General features: G+C 45.8%; 1 protein-coding gene across 3 annotated transcripts in view; it reads left to right on the top strand.

Annotated features, from left to right (window-relative positions):
• The window catches only part of TSPAN4 (tetraspanin 4), a 1,526,404-nt gene that overhangs the window by 149,221 nt on the left and 1,364,194 nt on the right, over positions 1-12,989 (top strand). The gene's annotated exons all lie outside the window — the stretch shown is intronic.

Below are 12,989 nucleotides of genomic sequence, written 5' to 3'. Positions count from 1 at the left end.
ACCACGCTGGAGTGGATGTGCTACCATGCCTAGCGTGGTCAGTTTTAAATAGGAAAGCAGAGGGTTTGGCAAGATCACCAGGAATTTCACACAAAGGAAGTAATGCAAAAACATTATTTTTCACACAAATACACAGAACAAAAAATAATTGTCATTAACAGTGTGACCATGCTGAAAACTGAGAAACGACGCGGTCAAGAAGGGGGTTTAACATGCTGGTCTTCAAGTTGTTAAATAATTTGTGTATTTTCGGTATACCACTCAAAGCTCATGAAAATACAATCTTTCTTGTACAGAATTTTTGCATTTGTACATGTCCACCATGGCAGTGCCCAGCTTTGCAGTAGTTTTCCTGTTAGTCCCAAAAATGGCACAATTTACCAACAAGATTTTTCCCCATAGGATTCAATGAGATCTGCCTCTATGCTTAGGTTCAGCATATTTGAAACAAGATTTGCTGAACTGGTGACAATTCAAAGCTGGGCAAATTTACCCATCACTGCTTGCAACGTGGATGATTTCATATGCTTTTACTCTAAAATGATATCGTCAAGCCTTGGGCATTTAGTTGGCTTTTATTAATTGTATCCATTAGCATCACTGCCTCAAATGTTTTTTAGTCACACAAACTGGCAACTAAATGCAAACCCACAGCATGCATTAGAACTTATTCTGTAAAACTAACATGTCGTTTATGTTGAACGTTTTGAATCCCCTGAGTTTTCCCTTCCATCTGTCTAGACATCAGAAGCTTTTGCCCTGCGTATTGGTGTGGTTTTAAGGTATCTCCTGCTGAAGTGAAAGTGTTAAGTCATAGAGCTAGTTGGCTTTAGGAGCGGATTACGTGATGCTCTGATGGATGTCCTGTCTCCCTCTGTACAGATGATGACTCAGTATAGTGTTTTGACTCTAAGCTTCAACGTCAGGAAGATAAATCAACAGGATCAAAGCGCGTTATGTGCCTAACATGGAATAGAAATCCCTCTCTTACCCTCCCTGCTGTAGCTCAGCAATACTGAGCGCTTCTTTAATATCTATAATAGGCATATTTTCTTACCAAATCCTCCTTTTGTCCTGTACAAGTGCTGATTAACGCACTTTTTCCTGTTATTAATTTAGGAACTCATGAACAGTTATTACCTTTTTGCAGCTCATCTACTGTCAGTATCCTGGTGACCCTAGGTTGCTTTTAAACATTCAGAAAATCCCTTGGTGTAGAACATTTTTGCTTTCTAAAATAAAACCACCCGGTGGATTATTAAATGTGGTAAAACTTTCTTTCAAGATGTCACTGCCATCATGATGTGGAGATGTAAAAGCCTGTAATCAATTGTTTTTTCCTTCCTAGAAACATTTCTGAGACTTTTCTTTCAGTGGAAGTAGGGGACCATTTATTAAAGTTCAAAAAGCGCAAAACAAAACTGAATTATTCCTCTCCACATCTCAAAGTGAAAATAAAATTATATTTCAGGAGAATTGAGCAATGCAGAAACCTACATCTTCTCAGTAGAAGTTTAAATGAAAACCTCATACCAATACTTTTTTAGTTTTGAAAACGATATGGAAGGGTTATAAACCCCAGTTGAGTTTTTTTTTTTTTTTTTTTTTTTGCTGTCTGAGCGGGGTAAGATTCTTCCTCACTATATAGTGGTTTTCTGATGTTATATGATAATTGTAGTAAACCAATAAAACATTGATGTTGGTTGTTTATGCAGTGGTACACATTTTTTTTGCAGAGGCAGTTGAGATTGTAGTAGTTGGCTTAGAATTTCTGGTCCTGCACAAAGGCACCAGTCAGACGGGACAAACTCCGTCAAGCGGATTTGTCTGCTCAGCGGGGGATCTGTCCACTGATCTCAACTGAGGAGGTGGATGACGGGTCTGTGTCCGCTCTGCTATGCAAAATGAACACGGACACAGCCCACTCTTCTCTATAGGGCAGTTGGATGGAACGGTTCCCCATCAATCTGTTTTTAGCAGACAGGAGCAGATTGGATGCTGGCGGGTGTCAGCAGACACATGTCCCCTGGCGCCTGCTACTCCATAGAGAGCTAGGGATGGTCCGATCGAGTCTGCCTGAAAAACTGACAGATGGACCTAATCGGTCCATCAGTGTGATAGGGGCCTTAGTGGTGCTTTTTCATTTTGTTAATTTGTGACAGCAACATTAATACTAATATACCTAGCAGAGGTCTAATGCCCCGTGCACATGATCGCATTTTCTGACAACAAATGTTGGATGTGAGCTTGTTAGCTAAAAGTTCGTTCGTGTGTATGCTTCATCAAACATTTGTTGTTGGACTTTCTGCCAACAAATGTTGGCCAACAGGCTCTCAAATTTTCCGCCAACAAAACTTTGTTGGAATTTCCGATTTGTGTGTACACAAGTCCGATGCACAAAAGTTCATGCATACTCGGAATCAAGCAGAAGGAGCCGCACTGACTATTGAATTTCCTTTTTCTAGGCTCGTCATATGTCTTGTACGTTCCCACGTTCATAATTGTTGGCCAACATTTGTGTGACCGTGTGTACGCAAGACAAATTTGAGCCAACATCCTTCGAACACAAATCCACGGTTTTGTTGGCGGAAAGTCTGATCGTGTGTACGGGGCATAAGGGCTTGTTCACTTCCTTTTGAAGCAAGTGGTGCAAATACATTGTAAAGCCAGCCAATACATGTATAGATATTTTTTGTTCAGTCCGTGGGCTGAATGAAAGAAATTTAGCAGATGTGTCTACACTAAACTATAGGCATCAATAACTTTCACTTATAAGCTATTGTATTCTGACAGCCAACACCTACAGCTGTCAGAATATTTGAGATCAAAGACTGAAACAAAAAGCAGGGGGCAGGAAGAACTACCCAGCAGCACATAACCCCGGAGGGGTAGTTGTAAATAAAGCCCACTGCAAAGCAAGTATTGTATAAAATGTGAAAATATTAAAACAGGATACACATCATCTCCTTAATCCCTGTCCACTGCCCTCTGAAGAGTGAGTCAGAATACTTGAGCTAGGGCTGCATCTGAGTGGATGCTGGAACTGTTCAGTTGACGTATTTTCCACCTGGCTCCTTGTTCAATTGACTTTTGTCGATCTGGATGGTGCCAACAGGGCACCCAGAGCTTCAGCAGGAAACAACCAAAATTCAAGATGTGCATGAATTAATAATCATTACTTTTTTTTCAACTTTTACTGAAATGTCATTCATCTCTATGCAGATCACCCGTTGCAATGTGGTGTAGTGCGTTGCAAAAAACTGCTTTGAAAAACTGTAGAGAATTTTCTACTTCTTTTTGGGTGCGCTCATACTGAAGTGAACTTGTAGAACTCATTGCATTGTTGTCAATGCTTGAAATTGTATTGGGAAAGGCTGCCCAGTGCTGCCCTAAACATATGGTTTCATTTGGCCCTTAACCTTTCTGAATTGTTTCCAAAACATAGAAAATTTTTTATCAGGAGTTTTATTTATTCGTCATTCTACTGTTTATGTGGTTGAGAAGAACAAGGTGGAGGTATGATATGAGTAAGCACTGTTTTTTAGTGTGACATGCATTAACATCTATTTCTGTTATGCTTGTAATACTGTTATAATTCTAAAATAAAGATACAGAAGAGTGCAGCAAACTCCAGGCTTTTTCCTTTTTGCAGGAGAGCAAGGTGGCATGTGATTGAGGTTCTAAAGTTGAACCTGTCATCTGTAGTATGAAGAACAGCTCTCCACTGCAAATTAATATTTCCAGTAGTTTTATAGACAATGTATTTAACACATCTTAAAAAAAAAAAAAAAACTACTGGCCATCTCATTTATCTCGGCAAGGGTTAATATTATTATACCAGTGTTCCAGATAATTATTCATATTGGGCGTGGAGCAAGTCTGAAACTGTCAGTCGGGTGAGAAAGTGAGGCAAAGTCTGAATATCACTTTTGTACAGCTGCCAGGCAGATTATAGGGTAGCACGGCTTAATTTCCCAGCCAGCTGATCAGCTTTCTTGCCACATGACACTGTTTATACTCTGCTCAGTTCTGGACTCTGCCCGTGTATTGTGTGTGCTGCCATCTGTGTGTGTGTCTTCACGTGGCTTATTATCTCTTGTAGACATGCTATGAAAGAAACCACTGAACTGTGTGCCATGTCAACATCTGCATGACTTTGAGTTGTCAGTATTTAGTAAAATGTAGTCAAATTGTTTGTTGTAGTCGATCAGGTAAATCATAGAATCTGAATGGTACCTACCTATGAATATCTCCCGACTGTCCCTCTTTTGGAACCAAATTCCTCCATCCCACTTTCCTTCTAAGTTTTCCCCATTTAGCACAGATGTGTAAAAGAAACGGGGGGGGGGGGGGGGGGGAAGCGCGCCACTCAAAGTGTACTATTAAAATGGAAACATATCTTGTAAGTGTTTTTAATCTTGTGCAATAAATAAGTGGAAGTTGTGCTCATCATAAATATGCAGTTCGGATTGCTGGGAAGGAGTCTGGTTGTTGTTGTGCTGAATGGCTGTGCTTTAGGGGAACCAGGAAGTGGTCAGCTCCATGCTGACCAGCTTGAACCACTGAAGCAGAAATTACGTCACCAGCACGGGGCGGGAGGCATGGATCAGGACTGTCTGTGTGTAGGAGAGGCTATGCGCTCGGATCTCATAGCTCCTTCTACTGGCCTATTGTTCTTTGGTGGAGAGCATCATTAACCAATTCCCACCCAGCCTATAGCAAAATGACAGCTGGGTGGTGGTTCAGTCATATGTCTTTCAGGATAACTGCCGGCGCACCCCCGTGGACACTGCTGGCACGCACCACAGTCTGACACACTGCTACACCAATCTTGGTAAAGAGCCTCTGATGGAGACTCTTTAAATCGTGATCAGCAATAGTTGGACACAGGTGATCACGTGGTAAACAGGAAGAGCAGTTTATCCGCTTTTCCTCACTCGCGTCTGACAGACGCGAGTAGAGGAGAGACAATGGACGGCTCTCCCAAGGGGGGGGGTCTGTGCTGATTGTTTATCAGGTCTAGAGTGGCATACCTGGTGGTCCTGGCAATATCTTGGTGGTCCTGGGTTGGCATCTGAGGGGGGGATGCTCTGATTAACTATCATTAAAAATTACTTGATTTCCCCATCAACACAGTCATTGTTAATGGGGGAATTCATCCCACATCTCTATTGCGTTATGCCAGTGGGGAATGTGAGAACCCTTTCCCACCGGCATAAAACAATGATCACTGTTGGCAGCCATAGCTGCCAACCGTGATCGGGTGAAAAAAAAACCCCAAATAGGCTCTGGTTGTACTGAAATCGATCAATGGATTGACTTCAGTACAACCAGCCTGTTCATAGACCGATTGAAAGTCAGCCGGTTCCTGCTGAACCAGCTGAATTTCGATCCATCTATGGCTGGCTTAATGCTCCATTTACACTAGTGTGTTTTTAGTTGCTACTTGAGTTGCATAGAATTACATGACAATGGAATGGTTTTCAACAGTGCCTATTCAGATCAATGAAACTTGTCACAGTGCAATTTTGGAAAAGGTTCCTGTAGTGCTTTGGTATGATTCCAGCATGATTTTAGCCCCATATAATATGCAAACCACTTATGTTTGGCTCTTTGATTGCTGAAGAACTGAAACTGACAGCAAGCTTTGTCGGTCCGGTATTCTTGTAGCAGTGGATTGGAGATCTATACACTTTGCATAACAATAAATACTTCCCTATGCATTCTTTAGCCAGAGTTTGTCATCAATTTTAACCACTTCAATACCGGGCACTTAAACACCTTCCTGCCCAGACCAATTTTGAGCTTTCAGCACTGTCGCACTTTGAATGACAATTGCGCGGTCATGCTACACTGTACCCAAATGAAATTTTTATCATTTTTTTCCCACAAATAGAGCTTTCTTTTGGTGGTATTTGATCACCTCTACGGTTTTTATTTTTTGCGCTACAAATAAAAAACTAGCGAAAATTTTGAAGAAAATTTTTTTTTTTTGTTTCAGTTTCAAAACTTTGTAAATAAGTACGTTTTCTCCTTCACTGATGGGCACTGATGGGGCTACACTGATGGGCACTGATAAGGCGGCACTGATGGGCACCAATGATGTGGCACCAATGAAGTGGCACTGATGAGGTGGCATTGATGGACACGGATATGTGGCACTGATGGGCGGCACGGATGGGCGACACTGGGTGGCACAAATTGGCACTGGGTGGCACAAATTGGCACTGATGGGTGGCACAAATTGGCACTGATGGGTGGCACGGATGGGTGGCACAGATGGGCATGGATGGGTGGCATGGATGGGCGGCACAGATGGGCATGGATGGATGGCACAGATGGGCATTGGTATGCACTCATAGGTGGCACAGGTGGGCACTCATGGGCGGCACAGGTGTTATACTGTACTAATGGATGCCAATCAGTGATGCCCATTGTGGGCACTGACATCCATTATGGGCACTGATTGGCATCCATTGTGCTGACTGGCATCCCTGGTGGTCTAGGGAGGATTACCTTTTCCCTGGTGGTCTGGTGGTGTCCCTGGTGGTCCAGTGTGGGCATCCTCGGGGGGGGCTGTGCTGATAATCGATCAGCACAGACCCCCCTCTGTCAGAGGAGCAGCCGATCGGCTCTCCTCTACTCACGTCTGACAGACACGAGTGAGGAAAAGCCGATCACCGGCTCTTCCTATTTACACTGTGATCAGCCGTGATTGGACACGGCTGATCACGTGGTAAAGGGTCTCTGTCAGAGACTCTTTACCGAGATCGTAGTTGCCGGGTGTCAGACTGACACCCCGCAACAACGATCGCCGTGATGCGCGCCCGATCCGATCAGGATTATGAAACCACTTTGCCACCGTCAATTGTCTATAGGGCAGGCGGCAAGTGGTTAATATAAACAATACAAGTAAAAATAATAATAATAAAAAAAAATGATTGGAGTTTTTCTATGAATGGTAGCACGACTAGTAGTAGTAAACAGAAGAGTATAGCCATACATATGAAGCAAAGTCTTCAAAGAAAATCGGAACATATAACTAACATATAAAATAACCTCATCAGTAGCTATTATGGTACATCTAGTCAGAGATTTGTAGGTGATCGAAGGCTGGAAGGATGGATAGAAACTCCAGTCAAGGATGGGGTATCAAAGTGGCAGAAGTACAGACAAGGTCACCATTATATAATTTTACAAGGACAGGGGAGGTGTAAGTTTAATCAATTGATAGAGTTGGGGTCCAAGGACTAAGCAGGAGGGGGTGACAAATGAGTGGAGCCAAAGGAAGACAGGTAGAATGGTATACCAGACAGGAGAGGTTTGTGGGGCAATTTTATTTTTTTAACAGTATAAGAGGCAGTATCCCCAATAGTGTCACATTTCAGGAGAAACATAGATGAGGCTTATTATGTATAGTTGTTCTTTGATTTTTGCTGTTACCTTACCTAACATTTAGGAATATACACACTCACGGGCCACTTTATTAGGTACACCTTGCTAGTACTGGGTTGGATCTCCTTTTTGCCTTCAGAACTGCCTTAGTTCTTCGTGGCATAGATTCAACTAAGTGTTGGAAACATTCCTCAGAGATTTTGGTACATAGTGACATGATGGCATCACACAGTTGCTCCAGATTTGTTGGTTACCTATCCATGATGCGACTCTTCCATTTCACCACATCCCAAAGGTGCTCTATTGGATTGAGATCTGGTGACTGGAGGCCATTGAAGTACATTGAACTCATTGTCACGTTCAAAAAACCAGTTTGAGATGACTTGAGCTTTGTGATATTATCCTGCTGGAAGTAGCCATCAGAAGATGGTTACAGTGTAGGGATGGACATGGTCAGCAACAACACTCAAGTAGGCCTTGGCATGTAAATGATGCTCAATTAATAAGAGGCCCAAAGTGTGCCAAGAAATCCCAACCACGACACTACCTGCCTGGAGTTTGCATGTTCTCCCTGTGCCTGCGTGGGTTTCCTCCGGGTACTCCGGTTTCCTCCCACACTCCAAAGACATGCAGGTAGGTTAATTGGCTTCTGTCCAAAAATTGGCCCTAGTATATGAATGGGGACCTTGGATTGTGGGCTCCTTGAGGGTAGGGACCAATGTGAGTGTGCAATATACAGGGATAGGGGCAATTGTAGACACTTACTCAGGTTGAACTGGATGGACTGGTGTCTTTATTCAACCTTACTAACTATGAAACTATTACACTACCACCAGCCTGAGCTGTTGATGCAAGACAGGATGAATCCATGCTTTGAGTTTGTCTCCTCAAACCTGTGACATTGAGACATTTTCATTCACCCAACTTCCGCTCATTGGATATTTTCTCTTTTTCGGACCATTCTCTGTAAACCCTAGAGATGGTTGTGCATGAAAATCTCAGTAGATCAGAAGTTTTTGAGATACTCAGACCAGCCTGTCTGGCACCAACAACCATACCAAGTTCAAAGTCACTTAAATCCACTTTCTTCCCCATTTTTATGCTCTGTTTGAACTTCAGCAAGTCATCTTCACCACGTCTAGATTCCTAAATGCATTGAGTTTCTGCCATGTGATTGGCTGATTAGCAATTTGTGTTATCAAGCAATTGAATAGGTGTATCTAATAAAGTAGCTGGAGAGTGTATAACACAATAATATTATTTATTTGGTGTTTATTTTAGTGATTTTTTTATTTTTTTCTTATAGGAGCACATGTGTTTACCTCCCGCCTGCCGCACTGTAAAATTATGGCGAGTGAGATCCTCTCTCATTCTGGGGCGCCGTCATGTGTAGTCCAACCCAGTGTTACCGCTATCACATGCCCGAGGGGGTGCAGCACAGTGATCGTGGTCGTGCCGTGTTCCTAGGACACATTGCGACCCCAACCTGGGTAAAGAGCTGATGACTCGGCTCTTTAACCATGTGATCAGCTGTGTCCAATCACAGCCGATTACATGTAAACATGGAAGGAGAGAAGAACCGATCAGCAGCATCTCCTAGCAGCTGAGTAGTGCCACCAATCAGTGCCCAGCAGTGACACCAATCAATGCCCATCCGTAATGCAAGTCAGTGCCGCCTATCATTGCCCATAAGTACCGCCCACCACTGCTGCCTATCAGTGCCTATCAGTGGGCCTATTAGTGCATATTAGTGCCACCTCATTAGTGCCCATCAGTGCAGCCTCATCAGCTCACATCAGTAAAGGAGAAAAATTACATATTTACTGACAGAAACTAAGAATTTTTTTTTTCAAAATTTTCTCTTTTTATTTATTTTTTTGAAAAAAATAAGAAACCCAGTGGTGATTAAATACCACCAAAATAAAGCTCTATTTCTCTTATATTCACCGACCGACACAGTTCCTCTCTGTAACAAAATGGGTTGTTAGCCCTATCACTGGAGATACTAGGCAAGTTGTAATACAACACTTCAGAACTTTTGGTTCTGCCCATTGGGTGGTCCCTAGTCTACAACCCCACAGCCTGCTCAGGCAGAACTCACTTAGTTTTTTCTTGCCTAGTGAGGAGATAAGACCTAGGAACCCTGCGGGCCCATAAGTCTGTGATTTTTCGATGCAGAAGCTTGGCTTTTTGTGCAAGATGAATGATCCTGTGATCTTCTATCAACAGCCGGCTGGGTGACAGGCTGGTTCACTTATTCTTGTAGTCTCCCCAATCCGGCCAGCGAGCGTGTGCAGGTCGCAGCTAAGGCTCGGCAGGCCATGACATACCTCAGCTCCAGAGGTGGTTGGTGAGCTTTACGCTCCGGGGCGTACATATGACCGGGCTACTGATGTCTGCGTCACAGTATGCCGAGGCCAGTAGTCTTCCCTGTACTGATCAGGAGCTGACTACCATGGAATGTTTACCAGCTTCAGGACTGGTAAGTACAGCTCTCCCTGCCTGGCAGGGTGGAGCAGCTGGGCATTCCCTGGGAGGTCGATTCAGGGGCCCCCCCTCACCCCCTTCTCTTCTCTCCCCTGTCCCTAACTCCCTCCTTTTCCCCCCTCATGGGGGGGGCTGTACATGTGCTGAGCGGTGTGTGTGTGTCTGGGCTCTCACTTGGGGGTTTTAGCTGTGCTGGGGGCCTGGGTCCTGAAGCTTAGTCCCGCTGGATGCCGGTGTAGTCATGCCCCTGTGTTGGTGCTGCACTGTGCCTGCCACATGTTCTCTCTAGTCCCTCATTTCGCTGTTCAGCGGCCATTTTAAGTATGGGCAAGGGTCAGACTGGCTTCTGGCTTCAGTCGGCCATTTTGCTGGAGATTCCATAGTAAGAACACTGGCGGCCATTTTCTTGTAGCCGGACCACGTTTTTGTGCTCTAGCAGCTGCCCCTGTGCCCTCTGCTTCCTGTTTGGTCATCACAGGGCGCTGGAAAGGTTATCCTGTGTCCCGAACATGTGTGTTTGATCGCCCACATGAGCTCTGATGCAGACCCGGGTCCTGCTGAGGCCAGCTAGCGGATCCCTCTGCTGATGTACCGGTCCCGCAGGCCAGCACGTTCACATAAGGTGTTCCCGTATCTGACTTATTTTGATAAGTTAATTTACAAGGAATGGGGTCGCCCGCAACGGACCTTTTCGGTCCCCAAATACATGGCAGTGCATTACCACTTTGAGGAAAGCCTTCTCAAGAAATGGTCGGCTCCTCTGGTCGTGGACCCCCCAGTATCCAGGTTAAATAAAGTAACCACGATCCCCGTTGAGGGGACTCCTGCATTCAAGGATCCCACGGATAGGAAGGAAGAGGCGGTGGCTCGTTCCTTGTTTACGGTTGTGGGGTCAGCCGTGCGACCTGTACTGACATCCACACTGGTGTCGCAGACACTGACTGAGTGGGCAAAAGTTTTGCACCGCGAATTGGGAGAGCAACAGGCCTCCCCTGTCTGCGTGGAACTAGCAGACCAATTAGTGCAAGGCCTTAAGTACGTTTTGTGACGCGGCCCTGGATACTCTCCCACTGCTATCCAGGGCTTCAGTGTCAGCTGTGGTGCTGAGACGCCTGATTTGGTTAAAATGCTGGTCTGGACCAGGCATCCAAGAAAGCCCTGACGGATCTTCCTTTCCTTGGCGACCGGCTCATTGGAGCCTCGTTAGATGACATTATTAAATGCCACTAGTGGTAAGAGTACTCTACTTCCACAGGCCAGGAAGGCTAAGGAGCCATGCCGTAGGCAAGGGCTCTTTTTCCACTCGCAAGCTGCTTTTTAGTCCGCCCGGTGCTTCGACAAAACGTCCCCAGCCCGACAGGACGCCCACGGATGGTCAAAAGCGTCCCTGGAACCGCAAGCCTACTAAGCCTACTGAACAAAGGTGCTACAACATGAAGGTTTGCCCCCAACCATGTCTCGGGTGGGGGGTCGCTTTTGGGAGTTTGCAGCCCAGTGGTCCTCCCGGTTATCCGACCAATGGGTCTGCGATCTGATTTCCACAGGCTACAAGAGTTTCTCTCTTGGTCGTCAAACAGATTCTTCCCCTCCAGCATACCCGTATCCCCGGTTCGCTGGGAGGCCCTGTTGGGGGCGGTAAGGGACTTGCTGAATCGGGGGGTGATTGTACCAGTTCCGGAATCGGAACGCTTCCAGGGATTCTACTCGAATCTGTTTGTGGTTCCCAAGAAGGAAGGTGTACGTCCGATCTTGGACTTAAAAGCCCTCAATCACTTTGTAAAAGTGCAGAGGTTCAGAATGCAATCAGTTCCCTCAGTAGTTGCTGCACTCCAAGGGGACTCCCTGGCGTCCTTAGATATCCAGGATGCGTACCTGCACTTACCCATATGCCTTAGTCATCAAAAATTTCTACATTTGGCAGTCGGGGAAGCCCATTACCAATTTGTGGCTCTTCCCTTTTGCCTGGCATCAGCCCCCCGAGTCTTTACCAAAGTACTGGCTCCAATATTGGTGTTGCTGCGACAACGCAGGATCGCGATCGTGGGCTACCTGGACGATCTCCTCCTGAGAGCATCTTCCGCCTCAATTAGAGGAGGATGTGGCGATCACCATGCAGACCCTGCAAGAATATGGGTGGCTGTTGAACCTAAAGAAGTTGGTGATTGTGCCAACCCAGCGTCTGGAGTACCTAGGTTTGCTATTGGACTCCAGGGAAGTGAAAGTCTTTCTCCCTTCAGACAAATTGCAGACTCTCAGATCTGCGGTCAAACTACCGTTGTACCGCAAGTGGTCGTCGCTCCGCTTCTGCGTGCGAGTACTGGGACTTATGGTAGCCTCCTTCGAGGCAGTACCTTATGCCCAGTCCCACACCAGAGTACTGCAGAAGGAGATCTTGTTGAAATGGGACAAATCTCAGTTGACCCTGGATCGACAGATCCAGGTGAGCCAGTCAGGGACTCTCTGATCTGAAGGTTGAGGTCCCCGGTGATTCAGTCTGGAAAATCGTTCCTTCCTCTGAAATGGACGGTGATCACTACGGATGCCAGTCTATCCGGCTGGGGTGGAGTGATGGGGATTCAGTCGGCTCAGGGCCTCTGGTCGATGAAAGAATCCGAGTTGCCGATAAATCTGCTCGAATTGAGAGCGATCAGGCTGTGCCTCCACACATGGTCGAGGTGTCTTCAAGGGCATCCAATCAGGATACAGTCGGACAACGCCACGGCTGTGGCATACATAAATCACCAAGGGGGAACAAGAAGCTCAGCCGCTGCTCGGTAGATCGCTCACATACTTCGGTGGGCAGAGCGACACATACCGGCCTTGTCGGCCATTTACATCCAGGGGGTGAAAAATTGGCAGGCGGACTATCTGAGCCGCCAGATGCTGGACCCAGGAGAATGAGCATTGCATCCGGAGATAATCAGGCAGCTGTGCCTGAAGTGGGGCACGCCAGATGTGGATCTATTGGCCTCCCGTCTCAATCGGAAGGTGCCAAGATTCGTGTCCAGGACAAGAGATCCGTGGGCAGACGCGTCATACTCGCTGGTGGCTCTGTGGGATCAGTACCAGCTGATCTACGCCTTTCCTCCACTGAAACTGTTGCCACG

This window comes from Lithobates pipiens, unplaced genomic scaffold (genome assembly GCF_037356315.1).
Source record: "Lithobates pipiens isolate NorthernLeopardFrog02 unplaced genomic scaffold, aLitPip1_a1.2 Scaffold_10, whole genome shotgun sequence".
Classification (NCBI taxonomy): Eukaryota; Metazoa; Chordata; class Amphibia; order Anura; family Ranidae; genus Lithobates; species Lithobates pipiens.
Note: the sequence above shows the minus strand (reverse complement) of the source record. Positions and strands in the feature narration are given on the sequence as shown.